Below are 12,752 nucleotides of genomic sequence, written 5' to 3'. Positions count from 1 at the left end.
AGTCAGGGTCACACAGTAAGTCTGTGGCCATACCAAATGAACCCAGATCTCTTGATCACTCAAAGAACAAAACCAAATTCTTCTCTATACAATGAGACAAATTACATACTTTGCCAAGTCTAAAGCGATAATTATGCAACACAAAGATCATTATGCTCTGAAATACAGACTTCTACTGTACCTTTAGTCAGCCTTACCAAGTTTTGAAAAGAGAGCTGTAAAGCCGGTGTAGCCACCAGTTGCCATGGTGAGTAAGGAACAAAGTCTTACTGCTTCTAAAAATATGTTTGCAATGGGCAGGGATAAATCCAGAAAAGTAGAAAAAATAGAGACAAAATGGCTGTTAAATATTACTGTGCAAACCCTAGGCCCTTCTTTGAAATCTTGAGCTATTAGAAGTTAAAAATACTGAGATCCTCTTTTATATTCAATTTTTACTGGGACTACAGCATCTGAAAAACAGTTTGGTTTTTTAATTTTAGTCAGATTTATGCTGACTCTGTCAAAGTTAAGACCAGTCTTGGGGTGCCTCAAATGTCTGGGAGCTCTGAGAAGCCCTTTTGAAAGCATTGTATAAATGGGAGGTGGCTGAATAAGAGGTGGATTGAAAGAGCTGTATGGTAAAAAACATCTGAAGTGCACCCTCTACAAAACCTAGGATTCTGCTGCAGTCTTGAGCACCATCTACTGGACCTCTAATTGCTGACTCATTGCTGCTTACACATCAACACAGGACAGCATCAGGGCTATTTCCGTTTGAGACTTTGCCCTTCATGTCCCTCAAATCAGGCAGGTGAACAAGTGCAGAAAGCCACTTTTGCTGCATTGGCAAGATGCAAGCAGTATCTCCTCTCTTGAGTTAGTGAGGTGAAACAAATGCAGCATGGTGGAAACCAGGATCTGTCCCATGATGTACTAATGAGCTCTTCATGGGTTGTTAATCCCGAACTTCTGTTGTCTATTTTCTTCCACATATGCAACGTGTCAGGCAGAACAGACAGAACAAACTTCATTTTCTATTCTCTCAGGTTTCTGCCAAGGTAAAAGAACTGTTGCAAGAAAATATTTTTTGCAAGATCGTAGGCCCACCTGGATTGGGAATCAGGTTTTGACTGTGATTTGGTTGAAAGTTCTGCTGGATTTCATGGTTGAGTGTTTCTTTGGGGTTTTTGGCTTTTTTCTTTCCTTTCTCCCCGAGGTAGTTTATGGACATAAAAGAATCTGTTCCTCTAAGTGGTATTATTTCTTTAAAAAATCATTAAAAGTATGAACTTTGTTTTCTAGGAGGCAATGACAAATTTTCAATTGACACTGACAAATCCTGAATCTGTGTTTCACAAATCCTGTGCTTGCTCATGCATCCACCCATGTGCTAATTTAGAAACGGCTTTTCACTTAATATTTTTCTTATGAGCTCACTACAATTTTCTCTATCCAAAGCTAACTATTGTTCTGAGAAAAGCAGATATCAGTGCAGACATTCAATCCAAGATCTAGTTTAACCTCATAAGTTACCTTATAAATAAGTGACAACAAACAGCATCCTAGGCTCTGCCTTCCAAAACCTTTAATCCTTAGTGAGAATATTCAGATCCGCAAGAAGAGCGTTTCTTCTTCCTCCATTTCAAGGGATAGTTCCACAAAACAAAAAGAAGTGCAGACAGAATTCATTCCTCCAGGAGAACTTAAAAAGTGGAACATTGGGCTCCTCTTTCAATGCACCAGTTTCCTTATTGCTTCAGTCAACACAAGTGCACTTAAAATGTGGTTTTTTGGAAGTAATGGGAAATCACAAAGTAGGATATTAATGTCTCTCCCACATAAATACAGCTCCTTTGTCCCAGGAACAGCCATCATCACTCATGAACACTTTAATTCTTGTTCCTGGTTCACTGTGACATTTTTTACTGTATTTAAAACAACAATTCGCTTATTTGCTTATTTGCTGCTCTACTTCCCCTATCAAAGGAGAAACCCAGCACCCAAAAAAGGAACAAATGGAAACAGTCTATTCAGAGAAGGGGCATCAGGAGCTGTTCCCCTATTGTGTTGTAATTCTACTTGCTTATACACACAAATCACACATGGTAGCAGTGTGACACTTCAAGATCTTTTCCATTCTATATTGTCTCTGTTTACTTGTTGCTTTAAAGGAGGGAAAAGAGGAGTTGTTATCTTGCCAGTTGGGAGGTACAGACTGCAATTTAGCAGAGATAACCAAAATTAAAACATCAAAGAGAAATAAGGAGATTTCTGTCTTTCCCATTAATCCCTAATCATTTTGCCTCTTATCAGTTATTTAACCAATGAATTTATGTTCCAGGTTTGAGCAGCTACAGGGAGCAAGGGCTGGGAAAGGAGAGTGCTTGAAAGTGGCATCTGTCTGTTAGTGGTAATTAAGCCAAAATATGCAAAGTTTTAGAGTTCTAACTGCTCCCGTTAAGCTGCTGATGAGCAGTAAAATCTCTGATTAAATTTTAAGCATAGGGAAATGGGCCAGGTTCCTGACATGGGGAGGCTGCCAGAGTGGAGTGTAGGCAATCACACGTGCTGTCTGCCTGTGCTAGAGTGGAGACAATGCACTGGGGGAGGCTGACTGACTATCCCAGCCAGCATAACCTCACCACTGCTCCAGGGCTCCATTCTGTGCAACTGACAGCCCCCAAAACCACAGCCATTTACAGCATGGTGAAGACATAAACCATAGGGTTGAATGACTTTTGCACAGCTTTATTTTTCAAATATATGTGCATATTGCAACCAGCAATTTTTTTCTTTCTTTCTTTCTTGCTGTCTCAAATCATGTGGATTTCTTGGGCAAATCATAGTGTACTGGTGGATATTTACCCAACAATGGTAATTTAAGGTTAATTAATGTTTTCATAGCACTAAAACACTGCTTAAAATCAGTTAATTGTTATTCCAGTTTATATCAGCGTTAATTATCATTATCTAACTTAGCCCTCCTCCTCCAGCACTTCTGTCTGTCTCCCATCCCTTCTGTCCTAACCATTCACCTCCTGGAATGAACCGGAGGCATCATTCCCTAACATGTGACATGTCATGAAGCTCTGTGAGTAATGAATGAGCCCATTACAACTTTACAGTAGAGGAAACAGGTTAATCCTTTGTCAAACCTGTGCACACAGTGTCCTCCTTCCTTGTTACAATTATTCAAGGGGAGATGGCAGTTTCTCATCCGCAGCCTTTCAGGTAACCACTGATGCATGTTTAGGACAGAGATAGGTACGACTGCACACAGGCCTTCTGATCCTGTCACAGGGGAACAAAGATGACAGAAGCTGACAGCAGTGACTAATGCTCTGACCTAACTTTCTTTGAAACAAACCTTTAGAAAATCACAAAGCAAAGCAAACAACAATTTTTTAAAAAGACCTGTTTCCAGCTCTGAAGAATTAATTTAATTAAGTATAAAACCTAAAGCATCCAAAGCTCATTGCTTCTTGAGACAGTTCCCTATACTGGGACTGAGGTACATTTGCACATTCTGTGGATTCTGTCATTCTGTGGATTCCCATCATATTACATGATATTTATATGAAGAGTAGCCACCAAAAAAGTGAAAAAATTTATGGCTTTTTATTACAGCAAAGAGCACATAACCACACCATAGAAAAGCATAGGAAACAGAGTATTGCAAGGAAACAGATACTGCAAGGAAAAGGTCTTTTCAAGAAAGTATTTCTAGAGGATGTCAGAGCATCATCAGCTGCGCGTGGATTAACGGAGGAGCCATAACTGAATAAGATATGGGATGCCTTCTTGCAGAAGGCTTTTGTTATGGTCTTTGAGACACTCTGCTTGTCAGAGGAGAGAGGGAATCCCATATTTTAATGTGCCTTGGTAGTCCTCACTCCTCACTACCAGGGAAGGAAAACACCGTGCCAACAAACAAAACAAAATGGCACTGATATTTGCCATAAGCAAGTGTAAAGAATACAATACTGTATGTTGGTAGCTGTAACAGAATTAAAATGTACACAGAGTTCTAGAAAATCTGGAGTGGGACTCCTAATCAGATTCTTATCAGAATTCCTTCCAAAGGACTTTATAGAAATTCTTTTTTTCTCTTTCATAGGAAAATATAGAGCTTTCAATTCAGCTGGCTCAGTCTTCAAATAGTGAATGAAATGAATTCTTGTGAGCTGGAAGTGAAATGCACTGTTTAGGCATAGATGAGTGAATGCTCTGCAGGATGAAGCTGAAGAGCTTCTTTTCTAAATAAGAGAAAATGAAACAGATTGATTTTGCATGGGCCTAATACTGTCAGGAGAATTCTGCAGTCTTGGCTCTCAAGTGTATTCAGGGACTTAAGACTGACAAAACTGGGACACTGACTGGAAAGAGTAGTGCTTATTTTGGAAGTGGATCATTTGCTTTTTGTATTACAAAGTGTGTTTTCCTAGATGTGCTGTAGGGTAGCACGAGCAAAACATTATCTCTTAGTTCTGTTAGACTAGACTTCAGATACTTAAGAAGGGAGAAGATCAAGCAGAGGAAGAAGAGGTCTCCTTAGCTTTGGGATTTGCTCTTGGACTATCTCAGGCAAAAAATTTTCATCATTGTGCAGTAAGGTAGCACATCTGTCTTATCTGATTTCTTGTCCTTGTATTTTATATGAATTTTGAGATGTATTTGCTTGGTGAATTAGGTTTTTTATCTGCTCAAATACTTTGCATTTTGGCCATTGAGTTGATCTGTTGGACAAGTTGCTATATTTCTGAGCCTTTTGTTTTGGTGTACTAAAAAGCTTTCCAAAAGATGCTGGAGCTCTAGGGTACATGAGATTTAGGATAATAATAATTTTTAAAAAGATGCATCTGAAATTTTTCTCTCTACTGTTACAAAGCAAAAATAAAATAAAAAACAAATCAACAGGCCTAAGGGTACAATCTGCTTTTATAAAAATTAAATATCATTAAGAAAAGAACCAGCCAAACAGTGGAAAGAAAGACAATTTTGACACACCTATTCTGACACAGGAATTCTGCTCCAATACACTATCCTGATCTCTTCTGAACATATTTTAACATACCTGATTTCTGCACTTAATTTTATGGAAAAGAATATTGAAATTTAGGCTGAAAATTTAAAAAAATATTTGTAAAAATAGAACAAAACAAGTCCTCATAATCAGCTTTTATTTTAAATAACCAATACGCAGTACAATAGCATATTAAAGAGAATCTGTAAATGGTTTAAGCTACTTTTAATAAATAAATAAGTGGCTGCCCCAGGCACCATTGTTTAAAAGCCTGATGAATCTTTGAATTCTAGTCCCACATCTGACACTTATTTGATAGATTGCCTTAGAGAAGTCATGTCCACACATTATGTTTCATCCCCTTAATCTGTAAAATCAGTATGAAAATATTTACTCCCTAGGCTGTTGTGAAAATTAATTAACATTTCCATAGTTATTTAAAGATGTAAAGTGCCAAGTAGCATTATTATTATGTTGCCTCAGTCTACGATTTTTTGAGATGTCACAACATGGGTCAGTAGTTAGATAGAAACTTCCAGTGAAATTTAAGGGGTTTGCATGATGTAATTCTGCAGTATTAAATTATAACAATTTCCACTCCAAGTTAATAATAAAAAGGTCTCTGGTATTTTTTAGGAGGCATTGTGCTTCCAGGAGTCATTTTTTAATTTGAAAGTAAAATCAAGAAACCCCCTGATATTCTGTGGCTATTAAATACTAATGGAAATTTTCCCACGGATAGAGGGAAGGGTGGTGTTTTAAATGTTCTTCATGATGGGATGCTGTATGTAGTTTCCATTTTTTCTGCTTTTCATGGCAGAAAGCATTCTTCATTTGCCATCATTCTCTTTGCCACTTGAGTGTTTGTCCTCACAAGTGGCAGCATTTTGGTGAAAGGTGATGTCATTTTCTCTCCCTGCTTTCTTAAGTGGCTTCAATGTCCCTTGTGTTGAGAGGCACTGTAGCAAAGTAAGCCATTACTAGATATTACTGAAAGCTTTGGTGAGGTGAGGTTTGAAATTGCTGGTTGTCTCACATATTCCATAACATATGCACTAAGGAGCATTATTGTGCAAAATGGAATGGACTTGTTGGAAATGTGCTTAATTGAAAGAGATCCAGTAAAAACATAATTTAGTGAGATAATGGCTGTGCTGCTTCTTATTCTTGCAAATAAAGGAAGTTTTAAATTCTCATCATCTGAGTCAGTTGATGAGCTACCTCGGGAAATATTTTATTGACACAACTGCAGCTTACAAGTGTCTATTAGCGCTCCTTAACCTTCAGGATAGGTTGCAAGTAACACATTTTCAGCCTCTTCCTCTCACCCAGAAGTCATTTGTAGAACTTCATTTTTATGTCTGACTGATTGTGGCTTCAGTTCACTGTGCCAGGTGACTCACCTTGCTTGCCTGGGTTGGAGTTCAAGCCTCCAGGTTGGAGTTCAGTCTTTGCCTCATCTACAGCCTGCCAGCCATATGACTTCCTCCAGACATGAGCTGGCATTGAAGCCCTGGGGAGTCTGGACTTGAGACACAGCTCCCATTCCTAAGACAGTGCAGCTGTGCTATGAGAAGTTTACACTTCCAACACCTTTCCAGCTGCAGAGCTTATTTGCTCTTGAGAACTGGTTAGCAAGGAACGCTGTGCTGGCAAACCTGGAGCTGTAGTTTGCTTTGATTTATTAATTAGCTAGATTTGCATGCTATCATTCCCTCTAGATAAGATAAAAGCTTGCTAAAATTTCATTATCTCCCATCAATATGCCTGCCACTTTGATAAAGTAGTAAATAGAAAAATTAAGAGTAAATTAAGGAAAATAAAGGATCATTCAAAGGATTTCCATCAGCAGTGGTTTGGAGCTCTGGAATACTTTTCTTACAAAAACCACATACCCAAAATTATAGATTACTTAAAATTCACAATTGAACATAATACTGTTGAGCATGCAATGGAAAATTATCCTATAGTACCAAGGGAATTAATTAGACACAGCTTCCATTCTGATATGACAATGTTTTGAACTCACTCTGCACTTGTTTTGCACAAATCTGGATACAGAGTAAAGCTTGTCTTTGCTCATAAACATAACTACAGCCAAGCCCAAAATTAGGCCTGAAATTCTGCAGGTATCTACAGCTTCTGAACTTCCCTGGCATCTTTTGTTTTCAATTCCAGTGCACAATCTCTGTTTTCTATTTAAATCCACACATTTCTGATGAAAAGCAGATGTAAGTTAGCATTGCCATGATCCTGTTCTTAGTCCCAGATCTGTGTTCTTGTCTCCAGACAATCACACTTGACTAATCTCTGGGGCCAGCCCAAGTCCTCAATTCATATTGCAAAATTATCCCATACAGGAAATGAAACTTATGGAAAGATACTTCTTGGGTTGGTTTGGGGTTGGTTTTTTTTGGTTTTTTTTCTCTAAAAATAGTTTTTTTCCTAGTTTCACTCATTGAACACATTCACCAGAGGGGCAGATGAGCATCATAGCTGGAACATGGGAGGAGGAGGAAATAATTTTCCAGGGATTTGAACTTATCTCTATTTAAATCATCATGGAATTAAAGCCTGGTAAAAACCTTTAGCCAGAGATTTCTTCTATGATTAATGAAAAAGTAAAAGTAGCCTAAATTACTTTATATTTCACCCTATCCAACCTATATCACCTTTATATATCACCCTATTCTTTATAGAGAGATCTTGGAGATACAATTCTCCTAACACAGGCACTACAGTTGTGTTATGGACTAAGTTAAACAAGTAAATTTTGGAATAAATTAGAGTTTTAAATCCAGTTTTTTTAGGTGCAGGTATTATGACATCACTTCTTCCCAGATCCAGTATACCTGTAACAGAAACATAACTGTGCTCAGCATGTGGCAATGTCTGTGTTTCTCATATACAAAAGTGCTGAACATTTCAATTTGCCTTCCATCCTGACTCTGATAGCATGATGACTAAATACATATATTATCATATCTTCTGTGTATAACCAAACACTAATATAAGCCTACCTGATTCATTCAATGTACAGAGAAAAGGCCAAGAAACTTACTAATCTCATGTTATCTTGGACATGAATATGCATGTATATGGGAGAAATTACCACTAGGTAGTCCTTTTTATTTAAAGATTTCTAGTGTTTTGCAAAGGAAAATACTACACAGTCACAGAAGGGGAAGTTGACATTTATAAGATTAAATAACTACTCAGTTTCCCCCTATGTAATGTAGCATCAGAGAAAGTCATAATTCAAGTATCCTTTATTCCACTCACTCTGACTGCTGTCTTGCATAAGATTGAGTTACTTTGCACTTAGGAGAGCACAGTGTGTATCCAGAATAGTGTTATGGAAACTGTGACAGTACTGAAATAGTCTGGCCTGTCTGTCATCTGCAGTCGTCTGGCCAGATTGCACCAATTTAAACCCTACAGTGGCTAGGGTTCAAAACCAGTGGGGTTTTTTCAGAAGTGCCAATGAGCACTGTACCCAGTGGATTTCTCTCTCACAATCCTGCAGATAGAAGCATTGACTGACAGAGTCACAAGGCAAATTGATGTTGCCTAAATGCAACACAGGACTTAAAGGCATATATTTCAAACTAACAGGAAGACTGGTATGTGTGCTGTGTTACCCACATCCAAGGGGTTGAAACGTGATACTTCAGCTGTGACATGCCTGTACCAGCCTTACCAGCTCTTTCTTCTGCCTCTACTGCTCTGTCAGTCTGATCTGTGAGGAAGACAGGACACATTTCTCCAGCACCCTGTAACACAGACATGGTACAATATCAGATCTCAGATTTTCAGTGGTATGAAAAAGTAATCAGAGGCTAAAGAACCCATTTGTTAATGTGGAGGAGCATTCCCCCTTTCCAGGCCGCACCAGGATCCCAGAATCGCTCGTTGGGCCTCAGCCTTGACAAGCAGCACCTGGGCTCAGCGTCTCCTGAGTGCCTCAGCAACATCGTCTGCTCCCACAAACTGCTGCTGCCTAAAGAGCTCCTGCTCTTTTTATTATGAACAGCCTTGGAAACTATTTTTCTTGCCTGAATGGCATGACATATTTGCTCTTAAACTTTCAAAGAAAGTTGCCCAAACGGTGGCCAGGGTGAAACATTGTTATGACTGAGGCCCTCACTTGCGGCCTGTGGACAGAGATCCAAAATGAGGCCTTTGGAGCTCTCCTGGACTGCAGTGAGGGTGATGAGCCACCTCCCCCTGAGGGACAGCTCCTAGAGCCAGGGAGCTCCTGTTTGCTGTGCTCAGAGGCTGCTGAACAAGGATGGATCCCGGGCTGAAACCCCCATTCCTCGAGGCCCAGGCCTTCGGCCCTTCAGGAGACACAAAGGCGTCCAAGGTGAGCATTTCGCTGCCTTCCAGGGAGTTTGTCACAGGTACCTTGCACTGACTCTTTATGTCTGTGTGCATACAAGGATACAAATGCTATGGCAGACATGGGAGAAATGCTGCTCTCTTAGAGGTTTGAGTACTTTATATATCTAAGTGAGTTAGGCCTGAAAAGAACTTATCAGCTAAGTTAAACACTGGTAAAGTCTTGTTCCTTTGCTAAAATTGTTAAGTTATAAGTTAAGTTTTGTTAAGCTGGAGTGCTGTTAAGCCTTTAGGCCATATTTCTTCTTATTCTTGCTACTGCTATCCTTTTGTCACACACACACACATAAACACACAGAGTTCTTGGTTAATTTCGGTTTAGATTCATTGACTGAATTTTGTTTGTAGCTCTTTTTTTTCCTTGGTGTGCCTTAACCACCTAGTAAGCAGTAGAGTGAACCTTGCCAATGAACTCTGTCATACTGTTGCTTGGTATTAAATCTGGTTTTTATTATAATTTGCTGGTGATTCATAAAGCAATCTCAACCACTTGTTCATAACAGTCAAGGCTAGAATATACCTGACCAGGTGATGTTTCCTTATCTAGGCCATTGCCTTACTCTTCTGAAAGCATCTCTCCAGCTATTAGTTTTGCATTAGCTTCACAAGAAAGAAAGAGGAATATGCACTATGCATGATCTTCATATAAGTTCATAATACATAGTCTTCATACAAATTAGTACTTTCAACACTCCATCAGAAAAATTCTTTACAAATTTTCCTGTATACCTAATACCAACTGCTGTTTTAATCAGAAATCTAAATTTATCCTGGTTTCTTACGTGGCACTAAGATAGCTTTTACACCAGAGATACTATTAGCTTGTGATATTTTATAGGAGAACTGTGGTGGTTTGTACACATCTAGCTCAAAGTGATAAAACCTGTATAAATCAGTGTTTTTTTTCATTTTACTATCACATGTAAATTGTGGTCTTGCAAATTACTTAAGGAAAAGCATCCTAATGACAGCATTTTATCAATTTTTTCTCTCTTGTGAGTTAATAGAACCGTGTAGATTCTAATGCTTAAGTCTATGGCATCAGTGCTTTTTATTCCTCTGGAATGACATTATAGACTCACCCCAGGTCTAAGCACATCTCTCCCAGTGGTTATCATCATGTGTTCTCATATTACCAAATCTTAATAACTTTTGTAAAGCATTGCTCTACAGTTCATTGATGCATTGCAGGTATCATAAGTAACTCTGAAATAGAGACATTCTATCCCATTTACTTCATTTGCTTGTTTTGTCAGTAATTCATTTCATTCCCAGGTTCCTATCTCAGAGTTTCTGCTGTAATAGGGGAGGGGATGAAGTTTTGGTGTGACCAAAGTCATGCCTCATTGTCATATTCAATAAAACAGTCTTGACCATGGTCTGATAAATTGGGGGGGAATTGGGATCTTTGTGCCACAATGCTGATAGGATTTAGGCCTAAACAACATATGACAGTATTGGCTTTTTGGGAATCCAGTTTGGAGTAGCCCTCAGGAAGTTCTAAACAGGTACAGCCAGGCTGGTGGCCTGCAGGCCAAATCTCACCTTGGCATACTCCATCTAGCATCTTGTCTTTTCCTCAGAGGAAGGAGGGAAAAGCTTTGTGTCTGACATTATTATTTTCTCCTGGGATAGCCACCATTTCTGTATCACTCTGAATTGAGACTGAGTTTCCAATGTCAAGCACCAGTCCATGTGTCTGTCAGACTTGGCCCACCTTGTCAGCAGGTGATATTTTAGAGCTTAGCAGTATTCCAGTATGGGGAGGATGTAAGCAACGTTTCCCTCCTTTCACTGCCTGGCTGTACCTAAGGAGGTGGGCACAGCCTTTAGCACTGGCACACAATTTCACAGCCCAATTACAGGATGACTCAAGGGAATATGACTAGCAAGTGTGATTTGCATATCTGTGACAGATTTGGCATATCTGTCAAAGTCCTATAGATATTTCTTGGCATTTGTCCAGTTGCCTCCTTAATGTCTTATGACATGTGTTCCCAAAGAGGCTGGATTGCATGTTTACATCTCCCTGGCCAGAAAATGAGCACCAAAGCAGATATTCCAAAACTGAGTTTATTAAGCGGTGCAAGCCAAATAGTCTAGAAATCATTTCATTTCCGTGCCTTGTTTTCTTTACGATTTCTCTTTTACGATGCACAGTGGCTGCTTTAAACAGGTGCAGAACTGCCAAGGGACCAGGAAGGCTGCAGTCCCTCATTAACACACCCTGTGCATCAGGCATTCCAGCTACATCTTATGGTAGTAAATGAACAGGAACATTCCCAGATACTGATGCCAACTGGCAAAGGATGTCCCATGCCTATGCTGGTTTATTTTGTGAGCTTCTGAAAAAGGGTGCTGCACGCAAACTGCTTATTGGAATAAGCAAAGCTCAGGAATAATTTGGGAAGCTGCTATTTGGCATGGGCCAAATGCCAGGTGCCACTCTAGCAAACAAGCTTCAATGCCCTTGGAATTTACCAAGATTTATTAGCAGAGACAGTTTTCAAGAAGAGCTTGCAACATTTCATAGTTTCTCATGTTCACCATCCCAAAAGTTCTGCCTCCAGCTCTACCAGTGAAAGGAAATCTCAATTAAAGGCCAGGATGATGTAGCCATGTAAATCCACAGATCTGCACAGTAGAAAACACTTTGCATTTTTGTATTACCTCTCTTCTTCAGCATCTTCAAAAAGTATCAGTGTAGAAACAGGAAGTTGCTGGGTGTTGTTTGTCCTACCTTAGGTGTTCTTAGTGCACATGTGAGAGCACTAACAGCATTGAGTTTCAGTTTGCCATAACGTACTCATAGCCACAGCCCTTTTCTATGAGAAAAAATTGTATCAGGCAAATATAGCTTAGTCATGAGAGTCAGTCTGGTTTGTGTATTTTGAACATGCAAGTATGTGAAGAGCATGTATTGAAAACATGAAAAGTAGTTGCTTAGGTGCAAAAAATAAATTTCCTTGGAGAGACTTTCCAGTCTTTGTTTTAGGTGACCTCAGTACATAAGGAGTCCATTTGAATGAATAGCTAGAGTCAGAAAATCAAAATGAGGTACTACAACCTCATTCAGGATGTTTTTGATTGCCTCTGTTGAGGGCCTTTTCTAAACAGGCAAGTTGCTAGGTCCATGCATAAAGCAGACCTACTTGCTTTCTCTTTGATTCTCACAGCATAAGTATGATTTAAGAAGTCATTTTATAAAGCAAAAGAATTAAAGGTGTTGCAGAACATATTAACATAAAAATATTTTTATTATTCTATCAAATACAAGAAGTAAGCACTTCAGTTAGTACTGTCTGATTTTTCCCTTCTGTGTTGCTGCAAAACTACACTGAAACTC

The 12,752-nt window shown here is 39.1% G+C and overlaps 1 long non-coding RNA gene across 3 annotated transcripts in view; it reads right to left on the bottom strand.

The window, feature by feature from the left end:
* Nucleotides 1-5,145: 5,145 nt before the first annotated feature.
* The window catches only part of LOC139590232 (uncharacterized), a 59,806-nt gene continuing 52,199 nt past the window's right edge, over nucleotides 5,146-12,752 (bottom strand). For all 3 annotated transcript variants that reach the window (XR_011679275.1, XR_011679274.1, XR_011679273.1), the window contains 2 exons: nucleotides 8,706-8,778; nucleotides 5,146-7,857 (listed from right to left, as the gene is read on the bottom strand). This is a non-coding gene — a long non-coding RNA (uncharacterized lncRNA). The remainder of the gene's footprint in view (nucleotides 7,858-8,705; nucleotides 8,779-12,752) is intronic.

Source organism: Agelaius tricolor, unplaced genomic scaffold (genome assembly GCF_023055355.1).
Source record: "Agelaius tricolor isolate 1412-34295 unplaced genomic scaffold, bAgeTri1.0.p SCAF_5, whole genome shotgun sequence".
In the NCBI taxonomy this organism is placed as follows: Eukaryota; Metazoa; Chordata; class Aves; order Passeriformes; family Icteridae; genus Agelaius; species Agelaius tricolor.
The sequence above is the reverse complement of the archived record's forward strand: the minus strand, read 5'-3'. Positions and strand labels throughout refer to the sequence as shown.